The 19,590-nt window shown below is 62.2% G+C and overlaps 5 pseudogenes; all 5 read right to left on the bottom strand.

Moving 5' to 3' along the window:
- Window positions 1–3,415: 3,415 nt before the first annotated feature.
- On the bottom strand, window positions 3,416–3,534 carry LOC142868017 (uncharacterized; annotated as a pseudogene).
- Window positions 3,535–7,389: 3,855 nt separating this feature from the next.
- Window positions 7,390–7,508, bottom strand: LOC142868016 (uncharacterized; annotated as a pseudogene).
- A 3,865-nt stretch (window positions 7,509–11,373) lies between these two features.
- LOC142868015 (uncharacterized) lies at window positions 11,374–11,492 on the bottom strand (annotated as a pseudogene).
- A 3,856-nt stretch (window positions 11,493–15,348) lies between these two features.
- Window positions 15,349–15,467, bottom strand: LOC142868014 (uncharacterized; annotated as a pseudogene).
- Window positions 15,468–19,332: 3,865 nt separating this feature from the next.
- Window positions 19,333–19,451, bottom strand: LOC142868013 (uncharacterized; annotated as a pseudogene).
- Between the last annotated feature and the right edge of the window lie 139 nt (window positions 19,452–19,590).

Raw genomic sequence — 19,590 nt, 5'->3', positions numbered from 1 at the left:
CCGCCTATTCCCCCGGGCCAGGGCTGGGGCACAGCGCACGGGGGAGGGGAGCCAGTGTATGGGGCGTCTCTCTCTCTCTCTCTCTCTCTCTCTCTCTCTCTCTCTCTCTCTCCCCCCCCGGATGTGTCCCATGGGTGGGGTGGGGTGGCGTGGTTTGTGGGGCGCTGAAGAAATCAGTCCCCTCCATCTCCTCCCTCTGGAAAACACCCAAGCCCTTGGAGAACTGCCCGCACCGCTACCGTGGGGGCCGGGACCCTCCTCTGTGTCCTCCTGTGGCCCAGTCCAAGGGGCCTGGGCCTGGCCGGGGCTGCATTGGACCCCAACCACCCTGGCGTGTGGACTCGCTAAAAATCGGCGATTAGATATTGGATTCCAGCGTCATTGAGGTCATTTCACTAATGAGTGCACCGCAAAGAGTTTCCTAATCCATCTGTGAGGGTGGCAACCGAAAGAGAATTTGAAAGCTGACAGAATAGGCGAGGAAAGGCATAGGAGATTTCCACACCCAGTAAGGAAGCCTTTCCCGAAGTGGAAGAAAGAAACGAGCAAACAGAGACACCGGTAGCCCGCCCGGATGAGAGTCTGCCCCTGAGAGAAAGTACCCTGACCAGGTTCACCCGCGGGTGGGTGGGTGGCGAGCTAGCGGCATTCAGAAGAGCGAGGCCCGCAGTCTGTGCAGAAGACACCTGCACTCGGGTGTGTGTGGCGGCACAATTCACAAGCAGCTCCAGATGTTAATCCAAGGAGAAGCCAGGGAGTTCCCAACGCCCCAGGTGTCCTCAGCCCACGACTGGCTGCTGTGGGAATGCGAAGCCCGGCTCCTTGTCTCAGAGCGGGGCAACCAGGAGGTGTGATGTCCACCCAGGGGTTCCCAGGAGGATCAGGCTGAAGCTGGGACTTGGCCTGAAAGTGTCCCCTCGCATGGCCACCCCCTTCCCCTTCCTGCTCCTCTACTCCTGGTGCCCCTCCATCCAGGGGCCAGACCTTAAAGAGTCACCCGCAAGAGAATCCTGGTCCCAAAGGAGCCTTCTGGGGGACCCGTGCTGAGAGAGGTTGTGGGCATGGCCCGCTGGGGCTCTGCCCGACCCAGGGCTGAGAGATGCAACCTCCCAGCTCTGGGTCCCTGCAGGAAGTGTTGGCAAGCACAGGGCCAGTCCTCCAAAGGCCCAGGTGCAGGGAGCCCAGGCCAAGCAGCCTGTGGAAGAAGCCACATGCTGTGCCACCCCGGGGAACACGACTGCAGGCCACGGCCCTTCCCACCTCCTCCTCCTCCTCCTCCTCCTCCTCCTCCTCCTCCCACCCCGCCCCCGCCCCCGCCCCCACATGGCACAGGGCCCAGAGACACCTCAGACACTTGCTACCCAAAGTGCAAAGGGCATCAGTTGCTCCTCCAAAGCCCCCGCCCAGCAGACCGCGTTGTCCAGCCAGCCCCCGGGCCTCCCTGGGGTGCCCAGCACAAAAGTGCAGACACCCACCGGACCCTCAATCTCAGTTTTCGGATGTTTTTGCCACTCTAAGGACCCGCAGGCCAGCTGGGCCTTCTGGCAGGACAGAGAGCCCCGGAATCCGACGTGGAGAGCTGAGTGTACGTCCCCATGAGGAGGCGGTCCCCACCTCCGCGGCTATCCCCTTGCGGGGAGCGGCAGCCGCGGGGCCTCAGAGAAGACACCAGGCTGGGCCCCCACGGCACAGCGGGAGCACGTCCCCCGCAGGCCACTTAGCGACGGCGGCCAGCCGGCGGACGGTTGGGTTGCGCGAGACGCTGCGGCCGCCCTGCTACCGGGTTCCTGGGAGGGCGTCCTGGAACCAGCGTCCACACCAAGCCCTTGGAAGGCCCAGGCGACAGAGGAGCCCCGTCAGGCAGGGGCCGAGGACGGTGACGGCCCGGGCGGGGAGGAGCGTGTCAGGCAGGGGCAGAGGACGGTGACAGGTGACAGGCCGGGCGGGAAGGAGTCAGTCAGGCAGGGGCCGTGGAGGAGACGGGCTGGGTAAGGGTTAGGGTTAGAGTCAGGGCACAAGTCACAATCGCAAAGACCTGGAAGCCACCCGAGTGCCCATCGACCCACGAGTGGGTAAATAAAATGTGGCGCGTGGACACCACGGAGTGCTATTCGGCTATGAGGAGCAGCGGTGAGAGGGCACCTCTCCTGGTTCTCCTGGCCAGAGCTGGAACCCGTTCCAGTAAGCCAAGTATCCCAAGAATGGACACACGAGCACCACGTGCTCGCGCTCACCAGCAAATGGGTACGAACCGATGGACACCTAAGTGGACACAGAGGAATCACCTTCTTCGGGTGGGTGTCGGGCGGGTGGGGGGAGGGGATGGGCATACACATCCATTAGGAATGGGGTGGGTGCGCACCGACTGGGGGATGGGCGCACTTGAAGCTCTGACCCGAGGGGGGAGGCTGGGAGAGGGCAACGCACCGCACCCGACCTTAACATTGGTGCCCCCACAATATGCTGGAACAACATGAGAGGTAAATGAATAAGAACACGGGGCGGAGGGGGGCACGGGCAACACATGTCACCTTAATACTTGGACTCCCATCATCTGCTTGAAAAGAGAGAGAAAAGAAAATGCAATAATAGAGATAAGAGACACTTTTTAAAAATAATGAATCCGGCCGGGCGCTGTGGCTCACGCCTGTAATCCTAGCTCTTGGGAGGCCGAGGCGGGCGGATTGCTCAAGGTCAGGAGTTCAAAACCAGCCTGAGCAAGAGCGAGACCCCGTCCCTACTATAAATAGAAAGAAATTAATTGGCCAACTGATATATATATAAAAAATTAGCGGGGCATGGTGGCGCATGCCTGCAGTCCCAGCTACCCGGGAGGCTGAGGCAGAAGGATCACTCGAGCCCAGGAGTTTGAAGTTGCTGTGAGCTAGGCTGACGCCACGGCACTCACTCTAGCCTGGGCAACAAACCCAGACTCTGTCTCAAAAAAAAAAAAAAAAATGAATCCGAAGAGAAAAGTAAAAGGAGGCCTGTGGAGCAGGTCTGGGTGTGACTCCGGATCCCCCAACATCAGGTGCCACCACCAAAGATCCCTACGTGTAGCCCATAGAACCCCAAAAGCAACGGGACGAGTTCTGGTCACATACTCCCTCAAAATGACATCCTGGCCTTCTTCTGGAACTCCCTCCCCTCTCAGACTCTCAAGGTTTCCTCCGGCGTGTCCGTTCCCACAGAGCAGACCTTTGGTCTGAGACCTGACAGTCCAGAAGCCACGCATGCTGCCGCGTGGCGGCGGTGTCACGGCTCGGGACAAGAGGAGGCCCCACGGTGCGGGCTGGGGCGCCAGGCACCGCGGCGGGCGCTGAGGGTGGGGGTCACCCCCACCCCGGGCCGCCCCCGCGCTCCCAGAAACGCGACAGAACCAGAGGCAAAAAAAAAAAAAAAAAAAAAAAGAAGAAGCCTACGGCACCCGGTATTCCCGGGCGGTCTCCCATCCAAGTTCTAACCAGGCCCGACCCTGCTTAGCTTCCGAGACCAGACGGGATCGGGCGCGTTCGGGGTGGTGTGGCCGTGGACGGTGGAGGGCGCCCCTGCCCCGCTCAAGAAGCCGAGCCTCTCTGCGCTTCCCCGCCGCCTCCTCCCGCCCCAGGCCCCGCGCCGGGCCGGGCCTGTTGAGTTCGCCGGCCGGGTCCGGCGGGCTCCGAGGGACGGGGGTGACAGGCGGGGCGGGCAGGGAGCGGCGGGCCGAGGTTGGGGGCTGTCTCTCTATACACACACACTCACACTCACTCACTCACTCACACTCACACAAGATGCGCCTCCACGGCTGGACCCACCAAGGTGGAGACCTTCCAGCCCCCCTCCTCTCCTCGCCTGGCCTCCTTCACCTCCCCGCCCCCACCCCCAGCGCGCCGCGGCCGCTGACTGCGCACGGGGTGGGCGGGGCGCTCGCCCTTTGACCCCAGCCAGGGGCCGCCCTCCCCCACAACCCCTTTCAGCTGCGCCGCCCACCCTGTGGCCCTGCGGCCGCCTATTCCCCCGGGCCAGGGCTGGGGCACAGCGCACGGGGGAGGGGAGCCAGTGTATGGGGCGTCTCTCTCTCTCTCTCTCTCTCTCTCTCTCTCTCTCTTTCTCGGGATGTGTCCCATGGGTGGGGTGGGGTGGCGTGGTTTGTGGGGCGCTGAAGAAATCAGTCCCCTCCATCTCCTCCCTCTGGAAAACACCCAAGCCCTTGGAGAACTGCCCGCACCGCTACCGTGGGGGCCGGGACCCTCCTCTGTGTCCTCCTGTGGCCCAGTCCAAGGGGCCTGGGCCTGGCCGGGGCTGCATTGGACCCCAACCACCCTGGCGTGTGGACTCGCTAAAAATCGGCGATTAGATATTGGATTCCAGCGTCATTGAGGTCATTTCACTAATGAGTGCACCGCAAAGAGTTTCCTAATCCATCTGTGAGGGTGGCAACCGAAAGAGAATTTGAAAGCTGACAGAATAGGCGAGGAAAGGCATAGGAGATTTCCACACCCAGTAAGGAAGCCTTTCCCGAAGTGGAAGAAAGAAACGAGCAAACAGAGACACCGGTAGCCCGCCCGGATGAGAGTCTGCCCCTGAGAGAAAGTACCCTGACCAGGTTCACCCGCGGGTGGGTGGGTGGCGAGCTAGCGGCATTCAGAAGAGCGAGGCCCGCAGTCTGTGCAGAAGACACCTGCACTCGGGTGTGTGTGGCGGCACAATTCACAAGCAGCTCCAGATGTTAATCCAAGGAGAAGCCAGGGAGTTCCCAACGCCCCAGGTGTCCTCAGCCCACGACTGGCTGCTGTGGGAATGCGAAGCCCGGCTCCTTGTCTCAGAGCGGGGCAACCAGGAGGTGTGATGTCCACCCAGGGGTTCCCAGGAGGATCAGGCTGAAGCTGGGACTTGGCCTGAAAGTGTCCCCTCGCATGGCCACCCCCTTCCCCTTCCTGCTCCTCTACTCCTGGTGCCCCTCCATCCAGGGGCCAGACCTTAAAGAGTCACCCGCAAGAGAATCCTGGTCCCAAAGGAGCCTTCTGGGGGACCCGTGCTGAGAGAGGTTGTGGGCATGGCCCGCTGGGGCTCTGCCCGACCCAGGGCTGAGAGATGCAACCTCCCAGCTCTGGGTCCCTGCAGGAAGTGTTGGCAAGCACAGGGCCAGTCCTCCAAAGGCCCAGGTGCAGGGAGCCCAGGCCAAGCAGCCTGTGGAAGAAGCCACATGCTGTGCCACCCCGGGGAACACGACTGCAGGCCACGGCCCTTCCCACCTCCTCCTCCTCCTCCTCCTCCTCCTCCTCCTCCTCCCACCCCGCCCCCGCCCCCGCCCCCACATGGCACAGGGCCCAGAGACACCTCAGACACTTGCTACCCAAAGTGCAAAGGGCATCAGTTGCTCCTCCAAAGCCCCCGCCCAGCAGACCGCGTTGTCCAGCCAGCCCCCGGGCCTCCCTGGGGTGCCCAGCACAAAAGTGCAGACACCCACCGGACCCTCAATCTCAGTTTTCGGATGTTTTTGCCACTCTAAGGACCCGCAGGCCAGCTGGGCCTTCTGGCAGGACAGAGAGCCCCGGAATCCGACGTGGAGAGCTGAGTGTACGTCCCCATGAGGAGGCGGTCCCCACCTCCGCGGCTATCCCCTTGCGGGGAGCGGCAGCCGCGGGGCCTCAGAGAAGACACCAGGCTGGGCCCCCACGGCACAGCGGGAGCACGTCCCCCGCAGGCCACTTAGCGACGGCGGCCAGCCGGCGGACGGTTGGGTTGCGCGAGACGCTGCGGCCGCCCTGCTACCGGGTTCCTGGGAGGGCGTCCTGGAACCAGCGTCCACACCAAGCCCTTGGAAGGCCCAGGCGACAGAGGAGCCCCGTCAGGCAGGGGCCGAGGACGGTGACGGCCCGGGCGGGGAGGAGCGTGTCAGGCAGGGGCAGAGGACGGTGACAGGTGACAGGCCGGGCGGGAAGGAGTCAGTCAGGCAGGGGCCGTGGAGGAGACGGGCTGGGTAAGGGTTAGGGTTAGAGTCAGGGCACAAGTCACAATCGCAAAGACCTGGAAGCCACCCGAGTGCCCATCGACCCACGAGTGGGTAAATAAAATGTGGCGCGTGGACACCACGGAGTGCTATTCGGCTATGAGGAGCAGCGGTGAGAGGGCACCTCTCCTGGTTCTCCTGGCCAGAGCTGGAACCCGTTCCAGTAAGCCAAGTATCCCAAGAATGGACACACGAGCACCACGTGCTCGCGCTCACCAGCAAATGGGTACGAACCGATGGACACCTAAGTGGACACAGAGGAATCACCTTCTTCGGGTGGGTGTCGGGCGGGTGGGGGGAGGGGATGGGCATACACATCCATTAGGAATGGGGTGGGTGCGCACCGACTGGGGGATGGGCGCACTTGAAGCTCTGACCCGAGGGGGGAGGCTGGGAGAGGGCAACGCACCGCACCCGACCTTAACATTGGTGCCCCCACAATATGCTGGAACAACATGAGAGGTAAATGAATAAGAACACGGGGCGGAGGGGGGCACGGGCAACACATGTCACCTTAATACTTGGACTCCCATCATCTGCTTGAAAAGAGAGAGAAAAGAAAATGCAATAATAGAGATAAGAGACACTTTTTAAAAATAATGAATCCGGCCGGGCGCTGTGGCTCACGCCTGTAATCCTAGCTCTTGGGAGGCCGAGGCGGGCGGATTGCTCAAGGTCAGGAGTTCAAAACCAGCCTGAGCAAGAGCGAGACCCCGTCCCTACTATAAATAGAAAGAAATTAATTGGCCAACTGATATATATATAAAAAATTAGCGGGGCATGGTGGCGCATGCCTGCAGTCCCAGCTACCCGGGAGGCTGAGGCAGAAGGATCACTCGAGCCCAGGAGTTTGAAGTTGCTGTGAGCTAGGCTGACGCCACGGCACTCACTCTAGCCTGGGCAACAAACCCAGACTCTGTCTCAAAAAAAAAAAAAAAAATGAATCCGAAGAGAAAAGTAAAAGGAGGCCTGTGGAGCAGGTCTGGGTGTGACTCCGGATCCCCCAACATCAGGTGCCACCACCAAAGATCCCTACGTGTAGCCCATAGAACCCCAAAAGCAACGGGACGAGTTCTGGTCACATACTCCCTCAAAATGACATCCTGGCCTTCTTCTGGAACTCCCTCCCCTCTCAGACTCTCAAGGTTTCCTCCGGCGTGTCCGTTCCCACAGAGCAGACCTTTGGTCTGAGACCTGACAGTCCAGAAGCCACGCATGCTGCCGCGTGGCGGCGGTGTCACGGCTCGGGACAAGAGGAGGCCCCACGGTGCGGGCTGGGGCGCCAGGCACCGCGGCGGGCGCTGAGGGTGGGGGTCACCCCCACCCCGGGCCGCCCCCGCGCTCCCAGAAACGCGACAGAACCAGAGGCAAAAAAAAAAAAAAAAAAAAAAAGAAGAAGCCTACGGCACCCGGTATTCCCGGGCGGTCTCCCATCCAAGTTCTAACCAGGCCCGACCCTGCTTAGCTTCCGAGACCAGACGGGATCGGGCGCGTTCGGGGTGGTGTGGCCGTGGACGGTGGAGGGCGCCCCTGCCCCGCTCAAGAAGCCGAGCCTCTCTGCGCTTCCCCGCCGCCTCCTCCCGCCCCAGGCCCCGCGCCGGGCCGGGCCTGTTGAGTTCGCCGGCCGGGTCCGGCGGGCTCCGAGGGACGGGGGTGACAGGCGGGGCGGGCAGGGAGCGGCGGGCCGAGGTTGGGGGCTGTCTCTCTATACACACACACTCACACTCACTCACTCACTCACACTCACACAAGATGCGCCTCCACGGCTGGACCCACCAAGGTGGAGACCTTCCAGCCCCCCTCCTCTCCTCGCCTGGCCTCCTTCACCTCCCCGCCCCCACCCCCAGCGCGCCGCGGCCGCTGACTGCGCACGGGGTGGGCGGGGCGCTCGCCCTTTGACCCCAGCCAGGGGCCGCCCTCCCCCACAACCCCTTTCAGCTGCGCCGCCCACCCTGTGGCCCTGCGGCCGCCTATTCCCCCGGGCCAGGGCTGGGGCACAGCGCACGGGGGAGGGGAGCCAGTGTATGGGGCGTCTCTCTCTCTCTCTCTCTCTCTCTCTCTCTCTCTCTCTCTCTCCCCCCCCGGATGTGTCCCATGGGTGGGGTGGGGTGGCGTGGTTTGTGGGGCGCTGAAGAAATCAGTCCCCTCCATCTCCTCCCTCTGGAAAACACCCAAGCCCTTGGAGAACTGCCCGCACCGCTACCGTGGGGGCCGGGACCCTCCTCTGTGTCCTCCTGTGGCCCAGTCCAAGGGGCCTGGGCCTGGCCGGGGCTGCATTGGACCCCAACCACCCTGGCGTGTGGACTCGCTAAAAATCGGCGATTAGATATTGGATTCCAGCGTCATTGAGGTCATTTCACTAATGAGTGCACCGCAAAGAGTTTCCTAATCCATCTGTGAGGGTGGCAACCGAAAGAGAATTTGAAAGCTGACAGAATAGGCGAGGAAAGGCATAGGAGATTTCCACACCCAGTAAGGAAGCCTTTCCCGAAGTGGAAGAAAGAAACGAGCAAACAGAGACACCGGTAGCCCGCCCGGATGAGAGTCTGCCCCTGAGAGAAAGTACCCTGACCAGGTTCACCCGCGGGTGGGTGGGTGGCGAGCTAGCGGCATTCAGAAGAGCGAGGCCCGCAGTCTGTGCAGAAGACACCTGCACTCGGGTGTGTGTGGCGGCACAATTCACAAGCAGCTCCAGATGTTAATCCAAGGAGAAGCCAGGGAGTTCCCAACGCCCCAGGTGTCCTCAGCCCACGACTGGCTGCTGTGGGAATGCGAAGCCCGGCTCCTTGTCTCAGAGCGGGGCAACCAGGAGGTGTGATGTCCACCCAGGGGTTCCCAGGAGGATCAGGCTGAAGCTGGGACTTGGCCTGAAAGTGTCCCCTCGCATGGCCACCCCCTTCCCCTTCCTGCTCCTCTACTCCTGGTGCCCCTCCATCCAGGGGCCAGACCTTAAAGAGTCACCCGCAAGAGAATCCTGGTCCCAAAGGAGCCTTCTGGGGGACCCGTGCTGAGAGAGGTTGTGGGCATGGCCCGCTGGGGCTCTGCCCGACCCAGGGCTGAGAGATGCAACCTCCCAGCTCTGGGTCCCTGCAGGAAGTGTTGGCAAGCACAGGGCCAGTCCTCCAAAGGCCCAGGTGCAGGGAGCCCAGGCCAAGCAGCCTGTGGAAGAAGCCACATGCTGTGCCACCCCGGGGAACACGACTGCAGGCCACGGCCCTTCCCACCTCCTCCTCCTCCTCCTCCTCCTCCTCCTCCTCCTCCTCCCACCCCGCCCCCGCCCCCGCCCCCACATGGCACAGGGCCCAGAGACACCTCAGACACTTGCTACCCAAAGTGCAAAGGGCATCAGTTGCTCCTCCAAAGCCCCCGCCCAGCAGACCGCGTTGTCCAGCCAGCCCCCGGGCCTCCCTGGGGTGCCCAGCACAAAAGTGCAGACACCCACCGGACCCTCAATCTCAGTTTTCGGATGTTTTTGCCACTCTAAGGACCCGCAGGCCAGCTGGGCCTTCTGGCAGGACAGAGAGCCCCGGAATCCGACGTGGAGAGCTGAGTGTACGTCCCCATGAGGAGGCGGTCCCCACCTCCGCGGCTATCCCCTTGCGGGGAGCGGCAGCCGCGGGGCCTCAGAGAAGACACCAGGCTGGGCCCCCACGGCACAGCGGGAGCACGTCCCCCGCAGGCCACTTAGCGACGGCGGCCAGCCGGCGGACGGTTGGGTTGCGCGAGACGCTGCGGCCGCCCTGCTACCGGGTTCCTGGGAGGGCGTCCTGGAACCAGCGTCCACACCAAGCCCTTGGAAGGCCCAGGCGACAGAGGAGCCCCGTCAGGCAGGGGCCGAGGACGGTGACGGCCCGGGCGGGGAGGAGCGTGTCAGGCAGGGGCAGAGGACGGTGACAGGTGACAGGCCGGGCGGGAAGGAGTCAGTCAGGCAGGGGCCGTGGAGGAGACGGGCTGGGTAAGGGTTAGGGTTAGAGTCAGGGCACAAGTCACAATCGCAAAGACCTGGAAGCCACCCGAGTGCCCATCGACCCACGAGTGGGTAAATAAAATGTGGCGCGTGGACACCACGGAGTGCTATTCGGCTATGAGGAGCAGCGGTGAGAGGGCACCTCTCCTGGTTCTCCTGGCCAGAGCTGGAACCCGTTCCAGTAAGCCAAGTATCCCAAGAATGGACACACGAGCACCACGTGCTCGCGCTCACCAGCAAATGGGTACGAACCGATGGACACCTAAGTGGACACAGAGGAATCACCTTCTTCGGGTGGGTGTCGGGCGGGTGGGGGGAGGGGATGGGCATACACATCCATTAGGAATGGGGTGGGTGCGCACCGACTGGGGGATGGGCGCACTTGAAGCTCTGACCCGAGGGGGGAGGCTGGGAGAGGGCAACGCACCGCACCCGACCTTAACATTGGTGCCCCCACAATATGCTGGAACAACATGAGAGGTAAATGAATAAGAACACGGGGCGGAGGGGGGCACGGGCAACACATGTCACCTTAATACTTGGACTCCCATCATCTGCTTGAAAAGAGAGAGAAAAGAAAATGCAATAATAGAGATAAGAGACACTTTTTAAAAATAATGAATCCGGCCGGGCGCTGTGGCTCACGCCTGTAATCCTAGCTCTTGGGAGGCCGAGGCGGGCGGATTGCTCAAGGTCAGGAGTTCAAAACCAGCCTGAGCAAGAGCGAGACCCCGTCCCTACTATAAATAGAAAGAAATTAATTGGCCAACTGATATATATATAAAAAATTAGCGGGGCATGGTGGCGCATGCCTGCAGTCCCAGCTACCCGGGAGGCTGAGGCAGAAGGATCACTCGAGCCCAGGAGTTTGAAGTTGCTGTGAGCTAGGCTGACGCCACGGCACTCACTCTAGCCTGGGCAACAAACCCAGACTCTGTCTCAAAAAAAAAAAAAAAAATGAATCCGAAGAGAAAAGTAAAAGGAGGCCTGTGGAGCAGGTCTGGGTGTGACTCCGGATCCCCCAACATCAGGTGCCACCACCAAAGATCCCTACGTGTAGCCCATAGAACCCCAAAAGCAACGGGACGAGTTCTGGTCACATACTCCCTCAAAATGACATCCTGGCCTTCTTCTGGAACTCCCTCCCCTCTCAGACTCTCAAGGTTTCCTCCGGCGTGTCCGTTCCCACAGAGCAGACCTTTGGTCTGAGACCTGACAGTCCAGAAGCCACGCATGCTGCCGCGTGGCGGCGGTGTCACGGCTCGGGACAAGAGGAGGCCCCACGGTGCGGGCTGGGGCGCCAGGCACCGCGGCGGGCGCTGAGGGTGGGGGTCACCCCCACCCCGGGCCTCCCCCGCGCTCCCAGAAACGCGACAGAACCAGAGGCAAAAAAAAAAAAAAAAAAAAAAGAAGAAGCCTACGGCACCCGGTATTCCCGGGCGGTCTCCCATCCAAGTTCTAACCAGGCCCGACCCTGCTTAGCTTCCGAGACCAGACGGGATCGGGCGCGTTCGGGGTGGTGTGGCCGTGGACGGTGGAGGGCGCCCCTGCCCCGCTCAAGAAGCCGAGCCTCTCTGCGCTTCCCCGCCGCCTCCTCCCGCCCCAGGCCCCGCGCCGGGCCGGGCCTGTTGAGTTCGCCGGCCGGGTCCGGCGGGCTCCGAGGGACGGGGGTGACAGGCGGGGCGGGCAGGGAGCGGCGGGCCGAGGTTGGGGGCTGTCTCTCTATACACACACACTCACACTCACTCACTCACTCACACTCACACAAGATGCGCCTCCACGGCTGGACCCACCAAGGTGGAGACCTTCCAGCCCCCCTCCTCTCCTCGCCTGGCCTCCTTCACCTCCCCGCCCCCACCCCCAGCGCGCCGCGGCCGCTGACTGCGCACGGGGTGGGCGGGGCGCTCGCCCTTTGACCCCAGCCAGGGGCCGCCCTCCCCCACAACCCCTTTCAGCTGCGCCGCCCACCCTGTGGCCCTGCGGCCGCCTATTCCCCCGGGCCAGGGCTGGGGCACAGCGCACGGGGGAGGGGAGCCAGTGTATGGGGCGTCTCTCTCTCTCTCTCTCTCTCTCTCTCTCTCTCTCTTTCTCGGGATGTGTCCCATGGGTGGGGTGGGGTGGCGTGGTTTGTGGGGCGCTGAAGAAATCAGTCCCCTCCATCTCCTCCCTCTGGAAAACACCCAAGCCCTTGGAGAACTGCCCGCACCGCTACCGTGGGGGCCGGGACCCTCCTCTGTGTCCTCCTGTGGCCCAGTCCAAGGGGCCTGGGCCTGGCCGGGGCTGCATTGGACCCCAACCACCCTGGCGTGTGGACTCGCTAAAAATCGGCGATTAGATATTGGATTCCAGCGTCATTGAGGTCATTTCACTAATGAGTGCACCGCAAAGAGTTTCCTAATCCATCTGTGAGGGTGGCAACCGAAAGAGAATTTGAAAGCTGACAGAATAGGCGAGGAAAGGCATAGGAGATTTCCACACCCAGTAAGGAAGCCTTTCCCGAAGTGGAAGAAAGAAACGAGCAAACAGAGACACCGGTAGCCCGCCCGGATGAGAGTCTGCCCCTGAGAGAAAGTACCCTGACCAGGTTCACCCGCGGGTGGGTGGGTGGCGAGCTAGCGGCATTCAGAAGAGCGAGGCCCGCAGTCTGTGCAGAAGACACCTGCACTCGGGTGTGTGTGGCGGCACAATTCACAAGCAGCTCCAGATGTTAATCCAAGGAGAAGCCAGGGAGTTCCCAACGCCCCAGGTGTCCTCAGCCCACGACTGGCTGCTGTGGGAATGCGAAGCCCGGCTCCTTGTCTCAGAGCGGGGCAACCAGGAGGTGTGATGTCCACCCAGGGGTTCCCAGGAGGATCAGGCTGAAGCTGGGACTTGGCCTGAAAGTGTCCCCTCGCATGGCCACCCCCTTCCCCTTCCTGCTCCTCTACTCCTGGTGCCCCTCCATCCAGGGGCCAGACCTTAAAGAGTCACCCGCAAGAGAATCCTGGTCCCAAAGGAGCCTTCTGGGGGACCCGTGCTGAGAGAGGTTGTGGGCATGGCCCGCTGGGGCTCTGCCCGACCCAGGGCTGAGAGATGCAACCTCCCAGCTCTGGGTCCCTGCAGGAAGTGTTGGCAAGCACAGGGCCAGTCCTCCAAAGGCCCAGGTGCAGGGAGCCCAGGCCAAGCAGCCTGTGGAAGAAGCCACATGCTGTGCCACCCCGGGGAACACGACTGCAGGCCACGGCCCTTCCCACCTCCTCCTCCTCCTCCTCCTCCTCCTCCTCCTCCTCCCACCCCGCCCCCGCCCCCGCCCCCACATGGCACAGGGCCCAGAGACACCTCAGACACTTGCTACCCAAAGTGCAAAGGGCATCAGTTGCTCCTCCAAAGCCCCCGCCCAGCAGACCGCGTTGTCCAGCCAGCCCCCGGGCCTCCCTGGGGTGCCCAGCACAAAAGTGCAGACACCCACCGGACCCTCAATCTCAGTTTTCGGATGTTTTTGCCACTCTAAGGACCCGCAGGCCAGCTGGGCCTTCTGGCAGGACAGAGAGCCCCGGAATCCGACGTGGAGAGCTGAGTGTACGTCCCCATGAGGAGGCGGTCCCCACCTCCGCGGCTATCCCCTTGCGGGGAGCGGCAGCCGCGGGGCCTCAGAGAAGACACCAGGCTGGGCCCCCACGGCACAGCGGGAGCACGTCCCCCGCAGGCCACTTAGCGACGGCGGCCAGCCGGCGGACGGTTGGGTTGCGCGAGACGCTGCGGCCGCCCTGCTACCGGGTTCCTGGGAGGGCGTCCTGGAACCAGCGTCCACACCAAGCCCTTGGAAGGCCCAGGCGACAGAGGAGCCCCGTCAGGCAGGGGCCGAGGACGGTGACGGCCCGGGCGGGGAGGAGCGTGTCAGGCAGGGGCAGAGGACGGTGACAGGTGACAGGCCGGGCGGGAAGGAGTCAGTCAGGCAGGGGCCGTGGAGGAGACGGGCTGGGTAAGGGTTAGGGTTAGAGTCAGGGCACAAGTCACAATCGCAAAGACCTGGAAGCCACCCGAGTGCCCATCGACCCACGAGTGGGTAAATAAAATGTGGCGCGTGGACACCACGGAGTGCTATTCGGCTATGAGGAGCAGCGGTGAGAGGGCACCTCTCCTGGTTCTCCTGGCCAGAGCTGGAACCCGTTCCAGTAAGCCAAGTATCCCAAGAATGGACACACGAGCACCACGTGCTCGCGCTCACCAGCAAATGGGTACGAACCGATGGACACCTAAGTGGACACAGAGGAATCACCTTCTTCGGGTGGGTGTCGGGCGGGTGGGGGGAGGGGATGGGCATACACATCCATTAGGAATGGGGTGGGTGCGCACCGACTGGGGGATGGGCGCACTTGAAGCTCTGACCCGAGGGGGGAGGCTGGGAGAGGGCAACGCACCGCACCCGACCTTAACATTGGTGCCCCCACAATATGCTGGAACAACATGAGAGGTAAATGAATAAGAACACGGGGCGGAGGGGGGCACGGGCAACACATGTCACCTTAATACTTGGACTCCCATCATCTGCTTGAAAAGAGAGAGAAAAGAAAATGCAATAATAGAGATAAGAGACACTTTTTAAAAATAATGAATCCGGCCGGGCGCTGTGGCTCACGCCTGTAATCCTAGCTCTTGGGAGGCCGAGGCGGGCGGATTGCTCAAGGTCAGGAGTTCAAAACCAGCCTGAGCAAGAGCGAGACCCCGTCTCTACTATAAATAGAAAGAAATTAATTGGCCAACTGATATATATATAAAAAATTAGCGGGGCATGGTGGCGCATGCCTGCAGTCCCAGCTACCCGGGAGGCTGAGGCAGAAGGATCACTCGAGCCCAGGAGTTTGAAGTTGCTGTGAGCTAGGCTGACGCCACGGCACTCACTCTAGCCTGGGCAACAAACCCAGACTCTGTCTCAAAAAAAAAAAAAAAAAAATGAATCCGAAGAGAAAAGTAAAAGGAGGCCTGTGGAGCAGGTCTGGGTGTGACTCCGGATCCCCCAACATCAGGTGCCACCACCAAAGATCCCTACGTGTAGCCCATAGAACCCCAAAAGCAACGGGACGAGTTCTGGTCACATACTCCCTCAAAATGACATCCTGGCCTTCTTCTGGAACTCCCTCCCCTCTCAGACTCTCAAGGTTTCCTCCGGCGTGTCCGTTCCCACAGAGCAGACCTTTGGTCTGAGACCTGACAGTCCAGAAGCCACGCATGCTGCCGCGTGGCGGCGGTGTCACGGCTCGGGACAAGAGGAGGCCCCACGGTGCGGGCTGGGGCGCCAGGCACCGCGGCGGGCGCTGAGGGTGGGGGTCACCCCCACCCCGGGCCGCCCCCGCGCTCCCAGAAACGCGACAGAACCAGAGGCAAAAAAAAAAAAAAAAAAAAAAGAAGAAGCCTACGGCACCCGGTATTCCCGGGCGGTCTCCCATCCAAGTTCTAACCAGGCCCGACCCTGCTTAGCTTCCGAGACCAGACGGGATCGGGCGCGTTCGGGGTGGTGTGGCCGTGGACGGTGGAGGGCGCCCCTGCCCCGCTCAAGAAGCCGAGCCTCTCTGCGCTTCCCCGCCGCCTCCTCCCGCCCCAGGCCCCGCGCCGGGCCGGGCCTGTTGAGTTCGCCGGCCGGGTCCGGCGGGCTCCGAGGGACGGGGGTGACAGGCGGGGCGGGCAGGGAGCGGCGGGCCGAGGTTGGGGGCTGTCTCTCTATACACACACACTCACACTCACTCACTCACTCACACTCACACAAGATGCGCCTCCACGGCTGGACCCACCAAGGTGGAGACCTTCCAGCCCCCCTCCTCTCCTCGCCTGGCCTCCTTCACCTCCCCGCCCCCACCCCCAGCGCGCCGCGGCCGCTGACTGCGCACGGGGTGGGCGGGGCGCTCGCCCTTTGACCCCAGCCAGGGGCCGCCCTCCCCCACAACCCCTTTCAGCTGCGCCGCCCACCCTGTGGCCCTGCGGCCGCCTATTCCCCCGGGCCAGGGCTGGGGCACAGCGCACGGGGGAGGGGAGCCAGTGTATGGGGCGTCTCTCTCTCTCTCTCTCTCTCTCTCTCTCTCTCTCTCTCTCTCTCCCCCCCCGGATGTGTCCCATGGGTGGGGTGGGGTGGCGTGGTTTGTGGGGCGCTGAAGAAATCAGTCCCCTCCATCTCCTCCCTCTGGAAAACACCCAAGCCCTTGGAGAACTGCCCGCACCGCTACCGTGGGGGCCGGGACCCTCCTCTGTGTCCTCCTGTGGCCCAGTCCAAGGGGCCTGGGCCTGGCCGGGGCTGCATTGGACCCCAACCACCCTGGCGTGTGGACTCGCTAAAAATCGGCGATTAGATATTGGATTCCAGCGTCATTGAGGTCATTTCACTAATGAGTGCACCGCAAAGAGTTTCCTAATCCATCTGTGAGGGTGGCAACCGAAAGAGAATTTGAAAGCTGACAGAATAGGCGAGGAAAGGCATAGGAGATTTCCACACCCAGTAAGGAAGCCTTTCCCGAAGTGGAAGAAAGAAACGAGCAAACAGAGACACCGGTAGCCCGCCCGGATGAGAGTCTGCCCCTGAGAGAAAGTACCCTGACCAGGTTCACCCGCGGGTGGGTGGGTGGCGAGCTAGCGGCATTCAGAAGAGCGAGGCCCGCAGTCTGTGCAGAAGACACCTGCACTCGGGTGTGTGTGGCGGCACAATTCACAAGCAGCTCCAGATGTTAATCCAAGGAGAAGCCAGGGAGTTCCCAACGCCCCAGGTGTCCTCAGCCCACGACTGGCTGCTGTGGGAATGCGAAGCCCGGCTCCTTGTCTCAGAGCGGGGCAACCAGGAGGTGTGATGTCCACCCAGGGGTTCCCAGGAGGATCAGGCTGAAGCTGGGACTTGGCCTGAAAGTGTCCCCTCGCATGGCCACCCCCTTCCCCTTCCTGCTCCTCTACTCCTGGTGCCCCTCCATCCAGGGGCCAGACCTTAAAGAGTCACCCGCAAGAGAATCCTGGTCCCAAAGGAGCCTTCTGGGGGACCCGTGCTGAGAGAGGTTGTGGGCATGGCCCGCTGGGGCTCTGCCCGACCCAGGGCTGAGAGATGCAACCTCCCAGCTCTGGGTCCCTGCAGGAAGTGTTGGCAAGCACAGGGCCAGTCCTCCAAAGGCCCAGGTGCAGGGAGCCCAGGCCAAGCAGCCTGTGGAAGAAGCCACATGCTGTGCCACCCCGGGGAACACGACTGCAGGCCACGGCCCTTCCCACCTCCTCCTCCTCCTCCTCCTCCTCCTCCTCCTCCTCCCACCCCGCCCCCGCCCCCGCCCCCACATGGCACAGGGCCCAGAGACACCTCAGACACTTGCTACCCAAAGTGCAAAGGGCATCAGTTGCTCCTCCAAAGCCCCCGCCCAGCAGACCGCGTTGTCCAGCCAGCCCCCGGGCCTCCCTGGGGTGCCCAGCACAAAAGTGCAGACACCCACCGGACCCTCAATCTCAGTTTTCGGATGTTTTTGCCACTCTAAGGACCCGCAGGCCAGCTGGGCCTTCTGGCAGGACAGAGAGCCCCGGAATCCGACGTGGAGAGCTGAGTGTACGTCCCCATGAGGAGGCGGTCCCCACCTCCGCGGCTATCCCCTTGCGGGGAGCGGCAGCCGCGGGGCCTCAGAGAAGACACCAGGCTGGGCCCCCACGGCACAGCGGGAGCACGTCCCCCGCAGGCCACTTAGCGACGGCGGCCAGCCGGCGGACGGTTGGGTTGCGCGAGACGCTGCGGCCGCCCTGCTACCGGGTTCCTGGGAGGGCGTCCTGGAACCAGCGTCCACACCAAGCCCTTGGAAGGCCCAGGCGACAGAGGAGCCCCGTCAGGCAGGGGCCGAGGACGGTGACGGCCCGGGCGGGGAGGAGCGTGTCAGGCAGGGGCAGAGGACGGTGACAGGTGACAGGCCGGGCGGGAAGGAGTCAGTCAGGCAGGGGCCGTGGAGGAGACGGGCTGGGTAAGGGTTAGGGTTAGAGTCAGGGCACAAGTCACAATCGCAAAGACCTGGAAGCCACCCGAGTGCCCATCGACCCACGAGTGGGTAAATAAAATGTGGCGCGTGGACACCACGGAGTGCTATTCGGCTATGAGGAGCAGCGGTGAGAGGGCACCTCTCCTGGTTCTCCTGGCCAGAGCTGGAACCCGTTCCAGTAAGCCAAGTATCCCAAGAATGGACACACGAGCACCACGTGCTCGCGCTCACCAGCAAATGGGTACGAACCGATGGACACCTAAGTGGACACAGAGGAATCACCTTCTTCGGGTGGGTGTCGGGCGGGTGGGGGGAGGGGATGGGCATACACATCCATTAGGAATGGGGTGGGTGCGCACCGACTGGGGGATGGGCGCACTTGAAGCTCTGACCCGAGGGGGGAGGCTGGGAGAGGGCAACGCACCGCACCCGACCTTAACATTGGTGCCCCCACAATATGCTGGAACAACATGAGAGGTAAATGAATAAGAACACGGGGCGGAGGGGGGCACGGGCAACACATGTCACCTTAATACTTGGACTCCCATCATCTGCTTGAAAAGAGAGAGAAAAGAAAATGCAATAATAGAGATAAGAGACACTTTTTAAAAATAATGAATCCGGCCGGGCGCTGTGGCTCACGCCTGTAATCCTAGCTCTTGGGAGGCCGAGGCGGGCGGATTGCTCAAGGTCAGGAGTTCAAAACCAGCCTGAGCAAGAGCGAGACCCCGTCCCTACTATAAATAGAAAGAAATTAATTGGCCAACTGATATATATATAAAAAATTAGCGGGGCATGGTGGCGCATGCCTGCAGTCCCAGCTACCCGGGAGGCTGAGGCAGAAGGATCACTCGAGCCCAGGAGTTTGAAGTTGCTGTGAGCTAGGCTGACGCCACGGCACTCACTCTAGCCTGGGCAACAAACCCAGACTCTGTCTCAAAAAAAAAAAAAAAAATGAATCCGAAGAGAAAAGTAAAAGGAGGCCTGTGGAGCAGGTCTGGGTGTGACTCCGGATCCCCCAACATCAGGTGCCACCACCAAAGATCCCTACGTGTAGCCCATAGAACCCCAAAAGCAACGGGACGAGTTCTGGTCACATACTCCCTCAAAATGACATCCTGGCCTTCTTCTGGAACTCCCTCCCCTCTCAGACTCTCAAGGTTTCCTCCGGCGTGTCCGTTCCCACAGAGCAGACCTTTGGTCTGAGACCTGACAGTCCAGAAGCCACGCATGCTGCCGCGTGGCGGCGGTGTCACGGCTCGGGACAAGAGGAGGCCCCACGGTGCGGGCTGGGGCGCCAGGCACCGCGGCGGGCGCTGAGGGTGGGGGTCACCCCCACCCCGGGCCGCCCCCGCGCTCCCAGAAACGCGACAGAACCAGAGGCAAAAAAAAAAAAAAAAAAAAAAAGAAGAAGCCTACGGCACCCGGTATTCCCGGGCGGTCTCCCATCCAAGTTCTAACCAGGCCCGACCCTGCTTAGCTTCCGAGACCAGACGGGATCGGGCGCGTTCGGGGTGGTGTGGCCGTGGACGGTGGAGGGCGCCCCTGCCCCGCTCAAGAAGCCGAGCCTCTCTGCGCTTCCCCGCCGCCTCCTCCCGCCCCAGGCCCCGCGCCGGGCCGGGCCTGTTGAGTTCGCCGGCCGGGTCCGGCGGGCTCCGAGGGACCGGGGT

This window comes from Microcebus murinus, unplaced genomic scaffold, assembly GCF_040939455.1.
Source record: "Microcebus murinus isolate Inina unplaced genomic scaffold, M.murinus_Inina_mat1.0 scaf025_hap2_Mmur4.0, whole genome shotgun sequence".
Classification (NCBI taxonomy): Eukaryota; Metazoa; Chordata; class Mammalia; order Primates; family Cheirogaleidae; genus Microcebus; species Microcebus murinus.
This window is presented reverse-complemented; position numbering and strand designations above follow the sequence as displayed.